The sequence below is a fragment of the Lygodium microphyllum genome, chromosome 1, assembly GCF_053477565.2.
Source record: "Lygodium microphyllum isolate KBCC chromosome 1, Lygodium_microphyllum_v1.1.10, whole genome shotgun sequence".
NCBI classification, from domain to species: domain Eukaryota; kingdom Viridiplantae; phylum Streptophyta; class Polypodiopsida; order Schizaeales; family Lygodiaceae; genus Lygodium; species Lygodium microphyllum.
The window spans coordinates 149157721-149171041 of NC_141135.1; the positions used below are offsets into that span (position 1 = coordinate 149157721).

Below are 13321 nucleotides of genomic sequence, written 5' to 3' on the forward strand. Positions count from 1 at the left end.
GGAAACCAACAAATACCTACAACAAGATCCCTACATTCCCTACTATTTATGGACTAAAACAGGGCAATAATTTTAGGTTTAATGCTGAAAATAGATCAGATGAAAAGAGGACTGAAACTAGTGGCAAAAACTCACCTCCTATGCAAGGAAAGCATGTGTCTAATGACAAGTTGAAGAACATTTATGCGAAAGGTCTATGCTTAAAATGTGGGGAGAAATGGTCTCCCGATCACAAGACAAAATGCAAAGCCAAGAATGTCAAAATGACCATGATCTTTGAAGAGGAATCGAATGTTGAGGAAAATGAAGGGAATCTATCTCAGCTTGATTGCTTACCCACTCTTGAGGAGACACATGACCATGATGAGGATTGCCATGAAGAATTCTATGACCCTATGGATGGTTTTCCATTCGACCTGGGTGGTTGTTTTATGGATGATTCTTTGAAAATTTTGGATTCATTGAAGCTTTGTTCCATCTCCTGTGATTCTTGGAATGGTTCCAAAGGGGACAATACATTATGCCTTAAATGCTACATTAATGGAAAAATTGCTCATATTCTTATTGATACCGGGAGTACACATAGCTTTGTTAATGCACGATCTCTTGATGGGCTGAAGTTGTATACACAAGAAATGCCTTCATCATTAAGAATCCAAGTGGCAAATGGAGCTTATGAGAGCAGTAATCGGATTTGTTCCAATGTTCCCATCACTTCTTCATCATCTTGTATCACTTTGGTGAATCTTATTGCCTTGGAGATGGGTCCCATTAATGTCATACTTGGCTGCAATTGGCTGAAAAGTATTGGTCACTTTACCATGGATTTGAATAGGCTGAAAATGGAATTTCAATGGCATGGACAACAAGTTACTCTTCAAGGAATTGAGAAGAAGAAGCTAGAGATTAGCACCAAGAAGATTAAGAGAGTGATTAATGCAAAGGCATATATGTTTACCCTTCTCTTGTTAAAGATTGATGAGGATCAACTCTCTTCTAATCAGCCCTTTACTCCTTCAAAAGATATGGATCCTTGTCTTTGTAAATTGTTGGAAGAGTATGATGATTTATTTCAGCCACCTACCTCTCTTCCTTCAAAGTGTGAAGTGGATCACCCCATCGACTTGCTTCCAAATACCAAGCGTATAAATAAACCTCCATATCACCTTTCAAAGGTAGAAAGAGAAGAAGTTGAGCGCCAAGCAAAGGAGCTACTTGAAATGGGTCTTATACAACCAAGTCAATCTCCATTTGCTTCTCAGAAGGAACCCCCCATGACATGGCACCACCCAACCCCCCCACGACATGGCACACCCTCCCTCCTCAGAAAACCCCACTCCAGTGACCCCCCTCCCCCCCCACAACATGGCACACCATCCGCTCTCAAAAAACCTCGCATCATGAGAAGGGGGTATCATGTCAAAGCGAGGCACATGGAGGGACCGTGCATGACGTACACAAAGACAAATGCGATGAGGAGAGGAGGCATCGTGTCATGGCAAAGCGAGGGGGTTTCCTCCCACGATGTCAGCATGGAGAGTCAAGACATGATCTGAGGCGATTGCCATGCCATGGTCTCGAAACAAGCATGCAAAAGGGTGTAGTACCAGGACTTCCCAGGAGGTCACCCATCCCACTACTGTTCTAGCCCAAGCGTGCTTAACTGCGGAGTTCTGATGGGATCCGATGTATTAGCATTGGTATGACCACACCACAAACACAAAGGAATTCCAAAGAGCTCTTGTATACTCACAAAGTGGCATGAGAGAGCTCAAGAGAGAGGCATGGTGGCATGCCTTGCCATTCATTCCATAGAGGACGCGACTCAATGCGAACCGTTAACCCCGCGCACATGGAGGCAACACACAAAAGATTGAATGTCGTTGTGTGCCATTTCTAACACGAAGGGCAAGCATCCATGTGAAGAGCACCCCATGCACACATAGGCGATGATGTAGAAAAGGTCAAGTCGCAGAATACGTGGCATGGAGGACACGTGCCCACAGCATGCCACAAGGTGGTGGGGGAGAGGGGGCATGCCACGACATGCCATTCATACCATGGAGGACCTGTGTCCATGCGAGCAATAAACCCCATGCACATAAGATTGAGTCATAGAATCCATGCCATGGACAAACTTGGAATGCCATTGGGTACCCTTTATGACGTCGAGGGTGAGTATCCACGTGAAGAGAACCTCACACACATAAAGGCAATGAGGTATAAAAGATTAAGTCATAGAATCCACGTCGTGGAGGGCACATGTCCATGTGAAGAGAACCCCACGCACATGGAGGCGACGCACAGAAGATCCAAGTCGTAGAGTCCATGCCATGGCGAGCGGACTTGAAATGTCATGGTGGATATCGACAAGGCAAGACAAGTGCAAAAACTGCACTAGCACCAACGAACTAAGGCAGGGAAGAGAAGGTGATCAAATCGCCCACATGAGCTAGGCTAAATTGGGTACATGGTATCTGCGAGGACTTGGGGGTGTGCCATGACACACAAGGGCCAAGGCCAAGAAAAACCCATCAAACCGAGCGGAAGGGGGACAAATCGGTGTGGCGGCGGCAGGCTGAATTTCGTAGTAGCAAGGCTACTCTGCCACTTACAATACCCAGACACATATTTAAGTCATCTCCAAAGGATTCATCTCCCCGATCAATCGGAATTTCCATTCAGAGTCCTTGAGGCGACCACTTCCGACACCTCGAGAGAGACTCTCGACATATGCTCTCGGAGACGCACAAGCACCCCTACTATCAGTCGGGTAACAAATGGGGAGGTAGAAAGTGCCACATCTAGCATGGATTTTGACTTAGAGGCATTCATCCATAATCCTACACATGGTAGCTTTGCGCCACTGACTTTTCAACCAAGTGCAATGACCAATTATGTGAATCAATGGTTCCTCTCGTACTAAGTTGAATTCCTATTATGTCACCGCTCATCAGTAGGGTAAAACTAACATGTCTCACAACAGTCTAAACCCAGCTCACATTCCCTATTGGTGGGTGAACAACCCAACACTTGGCGAATTCCGCTTCGCAATGATAGGAAAGGCTGACATCGAAGGATCAAAAAGCAATGTCGCTATGAACGCTTGGTTGCCACAAGCCAGTTATCCTTGTGGTGACACCTCTAGCTTCAAATTACGAAACACTAAAGGATCGATAGGCCATGCTTTCATAGTTTGTATTCGTACTGAAAATCAAAATCAAATGAACTTTTACCCTTTTGTTCCACACGAGATTTATGTTCTCATTGAGCTCATCTTAGGACACCTGCGTAATCTTTTAACAGATGTGTCGCCCTAGCCAAACTCCCCACCTAACAATATCTTCTGCCTGGATCAGTACGCGAGCGTACCTTAAGACCAAAAGCAGGGGCCGAGCCCCGCCTCCACCTCACGGAGTAAGTAAAATAATGTTAAAAGTAGTGGTATTTCACTTGCGCCAAAGAATCCCACTTATTCTACACCTCTCAAGTCATTTTACAAAGTCGGACTAGAGTGACTAGAGTCAAGCTCAACAAGTCTTCTTTTCCCGGTAATTCTTCCAAGCCCATTCCCTTGGCTATGATTTTGTTGGATAGTAGATAGGGACATTGAGAATCTCATTAATCCATTCATGTGTGTCACTAATTAGATGATGAGGCATTTGGCTACCTTAAGAGAGTCATAGTTACTCCCGCCGTATACCAGCACTTGGTTGAATTTCTTTACTTTGACATTTAGAGCACTGGGCAGAAATCACATTGCATCAACATTTGCATGGACTATCACAATGCATTGTTTTAATTAAACAGTTGGATTCCCCTTGTCCGTACCAGTTTTGAGACGGTTGTTCACCCCCTAGGGAGGGCCGCCCCCATCACTCGATCGGCACGCGGAGGTCCGCCCTTGCCGCTGGGCACCTTGGGCAAACCCTCGATAGCCTCCGAGGTCAAGAAGTAGACCCCTAAACCCAGCCCTTAGAGCCAATCCTTTTCCCAAATTTACGAATCTGTTTTGCCGACTTCCCTTACCTACATTGTTTTATCAACCAGAGGCTATTCACCTTGGAGACCTGATGCGGTTATGAGTACGATCGAGCATGATCGGCATTCGCCCCTCCAGATTTTCAAGGGCCGTCGGGGGCGCACCGGACATAGTGAGATGTGCGGTGCTTTACCAACCCCGCTGTCTTAATCGGTGTGAGATAAGGGTTCCTTTTATTTCTCTTCAAGTGACGTGAGCAATGGGGTGAGAGACTATTCTATTATTCGCACATGAGTGGTTATTGAGTTGAGTGATATATTCTTCGTCATTAAGGATTTATTGACTCTTCATCAATAATGCTATCTCCCTAGATGCTTTTGCATGGTTTCTGCCATATTGGATGTGTGTTGTGGTGAGTTTTGGTACCTCTTGGAGACAACTTCGACACCTAATCCATCAATGACAGTCCACCTTGATCATTTAAACGGGCTGAGTATTTTTAACACTATCTCTTACATTGATATATATATAGGTTACGTTTTAAGTGTGAGGATGCAAGGGTTTGATTCATAGTCAAATGCTAGGCCTTGCTAATGAGACAAATTGGTTAGTTAAGGTTTTAAGTGTGGGGATGCATCCCTACACATCTCATCTGTATACACTCATGAACACACCACTATATGATCTATAAACGATGTAATGTCTTCTCTATGCCCTATTGGGGTCCCTTTCCCACCCAATCATCCTATTCCACCCCATACATGGGGTCTTTTCTTGCCCATTTAGCCCTTTCCCTCGTTTTGTAGTTCTTTCATGTGAATGCACCTTGCATTCATTGAAACTGACATCTAACCATACAATCATGTTTGTCCCTTTGAATCTGATACTTTTCCTTTTTACTGCTCTTTGTTCCGAGCAAAGGTTCCTCAATTATTATTTTTTGAAGAATTTAATGTGAATCAAACATGTTTTCATGCGAACATGTCTTTGTCATGCTAGACCTATAGTTTGACCTTATAGCCCTAATCCCTCCCTACCCTTGAAACTTTTTCCTTTTTACAGCCCATCATTCCGACACATGGCTTGTTTGTTATTAAATTTTATGTGTTTGCATTTAGTTTTTAACATGTTCTTTCTTATTTTTCCATGTGAACATGTTTTCTTCTCATTGAAATATTGTGCTACTTGGATAGCCTTACATTGCATATCCAACTGGATATTTTTTCTTTTGTTTCCCCTTCATTTCGAAATATAAATTTCGTATTATTAAATTTTTATATGTATTTTTTGTCATTTTCTCTATGTAAATGTGCTCTTTTGCCACTAAAAGTGCATTTTGACATGACAACCCTGTTGAACACCTCTCCCTTCATACTTTTTCTTTTCGTTGCACTCTGTTTTGACTAACAAAACTTTTCGAATTAATTTTTTGTTCACTTGTTGCATGCATTTTTACTATTTTTCCAACCAAACACTTTTTATTTTTATTGCACTTGATTTTGGTGAATAGAATTTCTATTATTAAATTTTTATCAAGTTTTCAAGAGTATTTTTTAATAATTTTTCCATGTGGATACCCATTTTTCATGCTAGGCGCATCATTCATGCTGTCCATTATGTTTCCCTTGTGGTCTTGCCTACTTTTTTCTTTTTGCTACACATCAATCTGATGCCTAGATCTTTTCAAACTATTTTTTTTGTGAACTTTTTGCCTCATTACCCCTACATGTCTGCAAGACCACTCGATCTTTGCCTCGAAATGTGTCCCATCGGTTTCGAAGTCTTGTGGTTGCTTGGCTTGTGCTCCTCCCCTTTCCATCCACTCTTGGCAATGCAAAATTTTTAACCCTACCCCACCTACGCTTGTGGGTGGGACACAAGGAGGGGAGTTTCAATTTCTCCATTTATTTAATAAAAAAGTAACAACAACAACAAAAAACTACCCCTCCCCCACCCATTCGTGTGCCTCCTCTCTCTTTCTTGTTCTTTCTTTCTTTCTTGTTCTTCTTCTTCTCTCTCCTCACCCTTCCTTTCTTTAAAATCAACAACAATAAGAAAAAAACTATGCCTCCCCTAGCCGTCCATGTCTCTCCTTCCCTCCCCTCTATTTCTTCTTCTTCTTGATCTCTCTCCTCCCCCCTTCTTTCTGTCTCCCCATCTCCTCCACCTTTCTTCTCCTCTCCCTCTTCCTCCCCCCTTCTTCACTCCTCTTCTCCTCCCTTCTTACTACCCCTCCGGCCTCTATCCTCCTTTCCCCCCTTTACCCCGTTGCCTACCCCTTCCCTAGTGCCTCCCCACCCCCACCCCCAATCCCTCCTGCCTACCCCACCTCCCCATCCTACCCCTTGCTCTCCACCCTGACCCCATCCCACCAAGCACCTAACCCTCCCCCCTTCCCAACCTGCCAACCCACCCCCCATCCTACCCTCCTACCTACCCTACCCAGTGCCTAACCATCCCACCCCACCCCCATCCCTACCCATCCCCAACCCTACCCCCCCTAGCCTCCCATCTCCCCCAGCCTGCCCAACCTCCCTCACCACCTCTTCCTCTCTCCCTACCCTCTCCTCCTCCCCCACCCCTTCCCAAACCCCCATTCCTACCCAAACCCCCGTCACTTCCCCTCTCCTAAACAACACACACCCCTTTTCTACCTCCTATTCCTCTGTTGACCCGAACCCTTGGGAGTAGAAATTAAATAACAATTCACAACCACCACCTTCATACCGTCCTACCCCCCTTGTGTGGCTCCCAATCCCATATGGCGATATACATGCCATCACATGTGTTTTTCTTTTTGTCTTGTTAAGTGTTGTTCGCTCATGGATTTTCGTGTTCGTGCATAAGTGGTTGACTTACTATTGTTCTTGCGTACGGGTGCACATGTCATCTTGATTGTGATGCGGATCTTGCAAGGCTATTGTTCACATGTAGTATAATGGGTCAAGTACATGCCTTTTTATATTCAATTTTTTAAAAAAATTAAAATTTTTAAAAAATAAACTTAAAGTTTCACAAAAGAAATTAGAAAATCATTACACACAATGTTGAAATTTTGGAATATCTAATTTTCATTAAAAACTATCAAAATTTTAAAAATCTAAAATAATATCAACTAAAAAGTTAAAAACCCTTAAAATTCATGAAATTTTGAAAATATAGCAAAAAATTTGCCAAAATTTTTAGACCACTTCATGATATATCATTTTTACATTTCGAGTGGAAAAATAAAAAATAAAAAAATATGTGTTAAAAAAAATTCCAAAACAAATTAAAACAAATCGAACCAATCCACACATAAAACCATAAATGTCCCAATATTACTTATTTAATAGAAATACATATACAAAAAAAACCATTGATTGACCACACCCCATAATTTCTCTTTTCCATTGGTTTTATTTATTTTTCAAATTAAAAAACAAAATCCAATAAATTGAGAAAAAATCAATAAAAATAAAAAATAAATCATGAAAATTATGGGTTGTATTTTTTATTTTTTTCTCCTTATGCTATCAATTTTCAGCTTAGTTGGATTATATTTTGTGATTATTTCATGGTCATAGTTTCCTCTGCATTATTTGATTTTTCGTGTACTCATTCAAATTATGGTGCATTCACACACCCTACATTTATTAAAATTTTTCCTTTCTTTTTGGTGCACAAAAAACCACATTTAACTACTAAAATAAACCCAACCGATTACTTTTTTCACACGCATTCATATTCAACACATACCATTGAAATAAAATACAATAAACTCACCATTCACACTACACGCACTTCATGTGCTAAATCCACATATCATGATTTTTAATAGAATAAACCAGTTATTACTCTTGCACGCACTAGCAAAAAAGTGCTCCACTCATAATAATTTGTAAAAATGAATATGCATTTAGAGACCCTTAAAGTCAAGTTCGAAGTCCGAGGATTGTTTAATGTACCGTGAACACGTGATAATTTTTTTAAATGGATAAAAGAATCTATTATTTTCTTTTTTAAGGTTGATCATCTAATAAAACGATTCATCCATTGATAATAATTTGTTAAATTCACTTGCCATTAAATTTGAATATATCTACACTACACATATATGACCTCATTAATAATGCAAAAGCTACATGGGTATAAGGGTGACATAATTTTTTAATCAATCCCTGTTGTTATGTCTTAGTTCTATTGTGTCAGTGTGGTGACGTTTGTTGTATTTTTAGTATCTTCATGGTTACATTCATGTGGTATGAGGGGTATAGTTCGTATATATTTTTTATTTTCTTGCTTGATACGGGGACCAAGGTACTTGTATGTTTGTATCTTACGAAGTTTCAATCGCACGTGTGGGTAGGTCATGCTAAATTTTTTCTAGGATGTGGTTTGCTTAGGGTGGTCTTTCATGTTGTGTATGAGCTAATACTTTGTCGAAATCTTATTGGTTTTTTGTTCTACTAGTTTGCAAGCCTTCTTTATATCTTTTTGTATGGTGTGCATTTCATTCTCATTTGAATGGCATCTCAAACTCCTCTCCTAGTCCAATATGTTCCTTTGGTCAATCAACTATTCTTAATTATTGGAATCGGACCTTATTACTAAGGCCAACCTATCCCATTTTGTAGCTCTCTCATTGCCACTCATTTTTTATGATCCTACCTTGTGTGATGAATTCTTAACTTCTTATAGTAAGCATTTTGGTTCTATTTGTTGGTACTACTATCCTGATGACACCTTGAGGATTGGGAAAGGCTTTGTCTATTCCCTAACATGGAAACCTTTCCAGCCACCCACTAGCTCTTTTTCAATGTCAACATTATGAAGCTCTTGCAGAGACAAACCAAGGATGTATTGGATGCTAAATGGGTCATCACTATATCCGATGTTTTGTGTTTCCATGATCTCTAATCCCTTTTGGAAACAATTGTGTCAAATCCTTCAAGACAAGTTCGTGCTTGCTAAGACACCATCTACTTACATGTCCAAGAATGTAATAAAGCATAAATGCCTTAGCCTAGGGTTTAGTATAAAAGGTGGAGATATAACATGTGAGGGATCTTTTTTTCATTTGAAGAATATAAGATTTGAGGTTTCCATTCTTCCACCATCTAAGAGGGTGCATACCATGTCCCACCTTAGCATGAGGTGAATATTCATGTTGCAACATTCATCTTTGATTCTTAGCCTTGCATGGGAATATAATTTCATGCCTAGCCACCTTGGTTATGGTTTCTTGGAACATATGGTGTATTTCTTGTATTTCTACTTATTTTGCTTGCTGTGAGCATTAGCTATTTCACATTGGTATAAGAGCATGTATTTTGATCCATGGAAAGAGCTATTTTCTTGGAAAAATTTAGTCACAGGGATGGGTGACATGTAATTGGAGTACAAGATTTAGTTACAGTGGTTGACACAATTTAAAACCATGACTAGTTAGGTCTCTACAGTAAGCCATGACTAAATTTGATAGTCTTAAAGAATGTCTAAAGAAATAATGGTAGATTTATGGTCATTTTGGTGGTTCATGGTCAATTTGGGACTATTTTGAAGGATCATGGACTTAATTGAAACCTAAAAAGGGTTTAGAGAGGTTAAATCGTGGTTACTTTTTGGAGTAAGCTTCTCTTTTCTCTTTTCAAGTTTCTTGCTAAAACATGCCATGGAGATCTCTTCTCATTTCTCTCTACCATGGTCATATCTCTTCGAGCCACCTACAAGAGATGATTCCCAATACCCTGGCAACTTATTGACTACCTATTTGATGGATCTTCATCAAGTTTATGATCATGTGGAGCAAAAGAAGGAGCTAGACAGTTTGCACCATTTTTTTGCTAATTCATGCATGGTTATTTAGCAATCTCCTTCATCACTAAGCTTCTCCTTCATTTGTTGGATCATTGGTAGCCCTGACATGAAGTACCTACATCTATTGCTTGATCTTTTACTCTCCTTCAATCTTAAAGCTTTCTTCACAACCCTAGCTGTGGCTGAAAATGGACAACATGAAGATTCCTTCAATTTCTTGAAGATTTGGCTTCTTATTGATGCCTTTTAGTTTCCAAAGGTCAAGGGGAAGCATCTACAACACACACTAGGTATACATTGAGGATTCAAGCAAGATTGGAGCATCCTCTTCTCTTGATTTGGGGCAAACAGGGCAGCCACTTGATTCTTTCAAAATTTTTGTTATTTGAAGATTGAAATCATGGGGCTTTTGGTTCTTGATGCCTCCCAAGGCTTCTAGGCATTGGATTTTTCCAAAATTTGAAAATCTTGCTTCAACATTGAAATAATGGAGCTTGATTTTGATGTTGCAAGTATATGGATAGCTTATGCAAGTTCAAGTACTTCAATGGGAGAGCTCCTTTTCAAGGTTTGAAGTCTTCTACACTTTTGGAAGGTTCATCATTGATTCCCCTTCAATTTTCAGTCACATTTGGAGCTCATAAGGATCATCTTCATCAAGCTTATGGTCATAGGAGCTTTCTTGGAGAAGAATTGGAGTTTTTGAGCCGAATATTCATCTTGGGAATTAAAAATTGAAGGTATTCTTGGCCACTTCAAGCTCCATGGAGTTCAAGCTTTTCAAGTCTCATATGGTTGTTGGAGCTTCCATGATCACCTACCTTCAACAATGAAAGTGGTGCTACTATATTTTGCTCTTAATTCCCTTTAATTCCAATTGCTTAAGCCATCCATTTGTTGAAAAAGGGAGAATTAAGAGCAATCCTATTTTTAAATTAACAACTAAGTGCATATAGACCCAACTTAGGGCTGAATGTGGCTATGATAAATTTTCTTCATTCTGTCCACTTAAAATTGGTAGCCAATTGATGTAATCTTTCTCATTTGCTAGAATTTTATACCTCACCTTGACTTTGGTTGCTTGAATGTGATTGATTGCAATATGGCTGAATGTAAAAGTCAGATAGTAAGTGGAATTAATTGTATGCAGTGAATCATTGCAAAAAAGGGGCAATACCTATTTTTATCCTTTTCCATTTTGATCAATTTCCTACTTCCACTTGCATATCATTAAAGGGATGAAATAATTCTTTTTAGCCTATTGTATATCATCAATTTTTTCTTAGCCTTAGCATGTACTTTGCCATGTCTATACCTACAAGAAAAAGTGGATGCTAGGCAAATTGGTAAGACAAAAGTGAGGTGACCCTCCCCTACTGACAAGGATCCTAAAGGGGAGCATAAATCGGCTTGAGAGGGAAATTTGCACACCCCTCAAGTCATGGATCCCACATATTTTTTTCAATTTAGGTGTAGGTATATCTCTTGAGCCAAGAATTAATAGTGATATTTCATTAAGATCAGTAATTCACAGATGTTACAGACATTCAACATCAAGAGAACATGGTCATTTAGCCCTCTTGATTACTACAAGTGACAAGGTAATTATTGATCATTTTCCATAGTTACCAATCAATTACATGTGTTTCTTGGATACCTACAAGTGCGCTAGAGTCCAACATAGGTCTACTAAGTGTTTGGGTGTCCACAAGTAGTCCAAGAGACAATTTAGGGTGAAATAGGGCATTCACAAGGTATTTACAAGATGCAAGAATTCACAGGATAGGTACACAATTTTAGCTACAGAATTTTCTATCATGATCTGATCTAAGAGCTTGATATCTTGATTCAAAGAAGAGATGTCAAGATTTGATTTGAACTAAAAATTTTAGTAATTGGATATTTGGAGAAAAAGTTATAATAGTTTTTCTAACATCTAGCATAGTGGGGCTGCACCTAGACAAGATGACAGGGGTGCATTATTTGAGGTCATTACACCTATTACCCCTCTTGCAACGTGATATCTTTAAAAATCTAAAATATCCCTACTATATGAGCTTCCTTTGGATCAAGGAATAATTGATATTGGTGCAATATTAAGCAAGATATTGTCAGTTTTCTCTAGAACAGTTATCTTTGACAGCAACTATTCCTAATTGCCAAAAACAAAAGGAAAGACCAAGTGATGGAAACCATTCATGAGGATATCAGAGAGTATGTCAATGATCAAAATAACACCAATAAATCCCATAATCAAGACCAACAAGATGAAGGTTAACGTGTTGGTAATGCTCATAGTGTACGACTTGGCAATGATGAGAATAAATTGTTTCATGAACCTTTTGAAGACTCCATACTTTCAAAACAGATGCGTATGATGAATATTTGTTGAGAATCTACCAATCACACCCTATGTATGCCCCTTTGTATGGAACAACTAGGATAGGAAGATGCATACCATTCTAAGAAGAGAGACAAAATCCCATATGCACAGTGGATGTTAAAGTGCTACCAAAGAACTCTATATAATGATGTACTTGAACTATCACTTTCATATGATGATAATGCAATAGTACTTGTCTCTTTCTATCAAGTGTCAGTGTCATTGTCAGAACTACACAAGAATGTCTTTATGAGTCCAAGTCTCAATCTTGGAACCTAATTCACTTGTGTAATAACAGTTTTCTTCTTTGTCAATGTCATCATGAGTTCTCTCTTCATCTTCCATCCTCCATAGCTTCCGCAGTTTGCCATGCTCTAGATCCCGCATCTCTAACATGGTATCAGAGCTCAGCTGAGCATAGCTTAGCTCTCCTCTACTCTCTCTCAGCTCATCTTAACCTCAGGTCAACTCAAGACCAGCTCATGGTTCCATTTCTCACCTTTTTTCTCCATTTGACCTTGTGGCAGCTATAGCCACCTTGCACCTATCTTGCTTCAAGCTCTTAGATCTCTTCAACTAGACAAGATCTTGACAAGATTTCTTTTAGAGAAGTGTGGCTCTACTCTTGGAGCTCCTCTTTGTCACCTTAGAGCTCAACATTAGGCTGTTTCAAGCTCAGCATTGTGATTCTTCACAGTTGCTGCCTTGTGTGTTTGCCATAGCCAGCAGGACCCAGTCACATCGGAGCCTTTGGATCTCTTCAATCAGGCCTTCTCAGCTGAAGCCTCCTTCATGGCATATCTTCTTGCCCTCCAAGCGCTCCATCCTAGCACTTCAAAGCTTGAGATTGGATCTTCTATGTCCCAGCATTGCATGAAGAGCTGCTCACTGCCAAAAAAAAGGCGCAGAGATGGTCGTATAGTCGATGTGATCAGCACGCTGTGCACATCAACCTGTGATCATAGGGCTTCTCAAGCACCGTATGTAAGCTCTCTCTCCACCAAAGGGTTTGCCAAAATATCATCTCTACATGTTGTTGCAACAGGAAAATCAGAAGGGTCTATTTAACCCTAAACCTACTCCATAGCCTTGAGCTCCAAAGCTTCAAGTTCTAAGTTTCTCAAGTTAACCAAGTCATTGATTGTCAAATCTACTTA

The 13321-nt window shown here is 40.0% G+C and overlaps 2 pseudogenes; both read right to left on the bottom strand.

Annotated features, from left to right (window-relative positions):
- Positions 1–1595: 1595 nt before the first annotated feature.
- Positions 1596–1714, bottom strand: LOC148041807 (5S ribosomal RNA; annotated as a pseudogene).
- Positions 1715–2556: 842 nt separating this feature from the next.
- On the bottom strand, positions 2557–4044 carry LOC148041808 (25S ribosomal RNA; annotated as a pseudogene).
- Positions 4045–13321: the final 9277 nt, after the last annotated feature.